This window comes from Lygodium microphyllum, chromosome 11 (assembly GCF_053477565.2).
Source record: "Lygodium microphyllum isolate KBCC chromosome 11, Lygodium_microphyllum_v1.1.10, whole genome shotgun sequence".
NCBI classification, from domain to species: Eukaryota; Viridiplantae; Streptophyta; class Polypodiopsida; order Schizaeales; family Lygodiaceae; genus Lygodium; species Lygodium microphyllum.
The window spans coordinates 82,219,462-82,223,863 of record NC_141145.1 but is presented as its reverse complement, the minus strand read 5'-3'; the positions used below and the strand labels follow the sequence as shown (position 1 = coordinate 82,223,863).

General features: G+C 39.2%; 1 pseudogene; it reads right to left on the bottom strand.

The window, feature by feature from the left end:
• Positions 1 to 3,641: 3,641 nt before the first annotated feature.
• Positions 3,642 to 4,195, bottom strand: LOC148029022 (phospho-2-dehydro-3-deoxyheptonate aldolase 1, chloroplastic pseudogene; annotated as a pseudogene).
• Between the last annotated feature and the right edge of the window lie 207 nt (positions 4,196 to 4,402).

Here is a 4,402-nt window from a genome sequence, read left to right as displayed (position 1 = left end):
TTCTACTTGCTTTTTTTTGCCAAAAAACAAACATTAATGCAGTCTCCCCTGTTCCAATTGATCATGAGTAATCTCTCTCTCTCTCTCTCTCTCTCTCTCTCTCTCTCTCTCTCTCTCTCTCTCTCTCTCTCTCTCTCTCTCTCTCTCTCTCTCTCTCTCTCTCTCTCTCTCTCTCTCTCTCTCTCTCTCTCTCTCTCTCTCTCTCTCTCTCTCTCTCTCTCTCTCTCTCTCTCTCTCTCTCTCTCTCTCTCTCTCTCTCTCTCTCTCATGAATCATAGGGCTACATAAGCTTCTAATAGTTGTAGAAAATCATTCTCTAATACAAATGATCTCATCTTTAGCTCTCCTTGATTTCCACATGGCTCGTTCCATTCTTCTTTCCTCATGTACTAATAAAATAATTAGTCTGTTCCATCTACAAACTTACTTACTTGATGTGATTCACAATTGGCATTATTCTATCAACTAACCAAAATTTACTACCTAACTACTCACAAGAATTTTGGATTTGGCACACACTCCTATTCCATAGTGTGAAGTTGCATACGAGTGACTTGGACAATATATCCTTGTATCAACAACAAAACCAAAATGTCATGCTCTATGAGCTTGACATTGGGACCATCAAACACATCCTTATGGATTCAAGGATCTCAACCTACAAAGTGTACAACTATCTATCACCTAGCTTGTTTACATGTTGAAAGTTCAACTAAAAATGATGAGAGAACATGCTTATCTATATTTACCATGTTATAGTCTTTGTATTGGTGAGTCATATCCTAGAACCATAAGTACACTCCCTCACCTTGATCTTGATATTGTTTTTGCCATGAATCAGACAAGATATCAAAGATTAGCTCAAGGAGATGAAGAGAAGAAGAAGGATTTTTGATCCATCTCCCTCACTCTCATACACTCTCAACTCACACACTCTTGCTCTCTACTAGATGGGATGGAGAAGCACGGGAAAGGATGCAAGGAGATTCTCATAACCATGTCCCTTACTTCACACACACTCTCTCTCGTGCATTCTTATTCTTAAAGAAATAGAGTAGCAAGAAGGAAAGATGGAAAAGTTTTCACATGCATGAATAGCTTGTTCCATTACTTTTGATCTCTTTTATACATAATTTCTAGGGTTAGGGTTTTAGCATCCCACTTGGAAATCTAGCCCATTTTATGACCTTACTAGTAGACATACTTTCTATTTCATGCACCTAGATCTTTGTCTTGATCTTAAAATTAGATAAGAAAAATTGTAACCTCAGAGTGCCACTTGATCAATACAATTTGTGTGGGAGGCAGCTCGACTCTTGATAAACATTGAGTACTTTTACAACAATAATTTTCTTTTCAAAATTTATGGGCCTTTTTCTCCTTGCACATAACATTCTATCTTCATGAAAATGGGATAATTTTTCTTGAATCGAACAATAAAAATATTTGATTGGAGACATGCCAATACACATATGGTGAGTGTTATTGTGGAAAAACTTCGGCTACCTTCCAAATCAAATGGGAATCCACCATTAGGGTCATAATATGCATCAAGGTTTTCATCATGCATATATATCCAACCATCTAGGTCAAAAGTAGACATATCCATAGCACCATAATACCTCTCATTATGTTCTTCCATAGACTGATGCATGCCTTCATTAGTTGAAACTAAAACATCTTGAAGCCAATGACCTTCTTCATTGCTTTCCTTACTCAACTCTCCATAATAATTGCATTCATTTTGGTGCTTTTGTCTTTGCAATTTCCTCTATAGGCTGATGCCCACTTTTCACCACACTTGAAACATAAACCCTTGGAATGCATATCTCATAGCTTGTTAGTAGAGAGGTATTTTCTTTGAGTAGCACTAGGTGAAATTTTTTCCATATCATTACCTATGTCATTGGCCCTTTTAACTTCAATATTGGATTTGAAAGCAATTCCCTATCTAGATGTGCATACTATAGGATAAGTAAGTACTTTGCTAATAAAGAAGTCGGACTTCTATCATACTTATATCCATCAATATGTTAGCTAAAGTACCAATTTGGGAATATACGGCCAATGTTATCTTTATAACTCCACCACATATGTGCATAACCCTCTAGATGTAGGGCCACATAATATATTTTGGCCTCATCCATCAATGGGCAAAGAGTAAATTACATTTCCATCTTGCTTATCCATTCTTCTAGTTTAGTTGTGAGGAATTATCCCCTCTAACATTTGTAATATTGATATTTTCCTTCTACTCCTTATCTGAATAATGTGGCTTTCTACCATTATAAAACTATCAAAATGCAAAACTATCATAGCCATTGAGACATAAATCTTGCCTATCATATTCTACATTCCTCCAAATTATAAGGATGGTGGGAATGAAATCCTGAGAAGGACCTTTATAAAGGCAAGGAAATATGAAATTAACTATGTAGCACAAAGAATACACTTAACCCTCCCAAATGTGCAAATAATCATAAAAATCATGAAAGGGAACCTAAATAGTCCTGAAGGGAAAGGCAAGGAACAAATCCTTGACAAGAAAGAAAAGCTTGGTGAGGAAATCAAGGAATTGTAACAAGCACACAATGAAGGAAGATAACTAGTTTAGTCCGACCAATCTTCAAATGAAAAATCTAGTGAATGGTGTTAAGGATATGGGCTAGACCTACAAAACTATTTGAAAACTATGAAAAAGGCTCAAGCCTTATAGATGAAGACATCAGTATAGAGAGCTAACACATAGTGATGGGTTTCAAAATCCTTCATGCTACCTTAAGGATACTATGCAAGAAATCATTGGTTATGGATGACTAAACCAAGTGTAGGAGCACCTTTGTCACATCACACACAAATGACTTCTCAATGAAGGAGGAATAAACCTAAACACAAAAAGTGGCTTGAAAAGGGCCAATGTAGAAAATTTACTTTGCCCAATGCTTGTAAAAGAGTGGGGATAGACGGGTAGGACATGGGTTAGCATGGGAATACCGAGTTATACTAACAGGGTATATAAGGTGTTGAGAGACCCAATTAGGGCATCAGTTTTATCAATAATCAAGTCTCTTTTCTCCTTCCTTCCAGCTTTCATGGCTTCCCTCCTCTTTCTCTCTCTTTTCTTGTCTTTCTCTCTCCTCTACTCTCTTCTTCTCTCTCTTCTGCAGTCTACTTCCTTCTCTCTCTCTCTTTTAGTTAGATTAGATAGGTCTCCTTCATTATAGTTAGTATCAGAGCTTAGTTTTTAGATCCTTCCTTTCTCTCTCCTTTCCCTCAAATCTAGTCTCATTTCCCAACAATAAACCCTACTTTTCAGGTACACAGGCAGAGATGGCAGCTTTTTTGGAAGACACACAGGAGCTATGGTAGGAGATTTGGCCAAATCTGGAGGCAAGGAGACAAAATGGCAGCTTGTTTTCAACTTTGAGGTACAGCAAGGACAAGAGCTGTATGAAGCAGTGATGGAGTACCATGTGGTGCTGGCAGCCAAGCTACACTGTTTGTAGTAGGTTGTTTTACTTCTTTCCCATGAACTGCCTCTTTTCAGCATGATGAGGGAGCATGTGGTTCTAGAGTCGCATCACATGAACTTGAGGGAGTGTCTGGTTTTGGAGTTCCAACACATGAACTCCCAGAACTTGTCACAGATCTAGTTGCCTTGTCCTTTCGCCTACCCACAGCATTGAGCAGAACAATCGTACCAAAGGCCTGATGTTGAATCAAGTCGAGTTAGGGCTTGCTCATAAGGGAGAAGCAGACACTCATGTGAATTCCAGAACTCTATTGTGGTCATAATTGGATGATCAATGGTGAGCCCACATGCTCACATGAAGCCCAATGCTTCATCAACACGATGGGCAAGCTCCAAGTATCTACTTCCCTGCTCACTGCTACTTGTGAAATCCAGGTTCCATTGTGTAACCCTTTGCATGGCTGCATAACCTCATGTTGCAAATGCCTTAAGTAGATTGAGAGTGGCCGCAACTTGGCTATATGCTCTCACCATTCTATCAGGGTCAAGCACTCTAGCAGTATCTGTGAAAGCAACTCCATTCACATTATCTCCTCTGTAGCTAGGTAAAGAGACCCCATTTTTCACCTCCATGTTATCAGATTTAGGCTTGGCAAATTGCCCAGCCATGTGTCCAACCTTAACAACCGGCATTTGCCCACCAAACATGAGGACGACAGCCATCTAAAGAAGCACTTGAAATGTATCCCTAATGTTGTTGGCATTGAACTCCTTGAAGCTTTCAGCACAATCTCCTCCCTACACAAGAGAAATTCATGTCCAAGTGTGGCATCCTCGAGGCGCTCTTCAAGAGAGTGCGCCTCTCCTACACATGGCACCGATCTAGTTGCTGCATTCGCCTTCTTGGACATGAAGGATTCCTGGATGTGA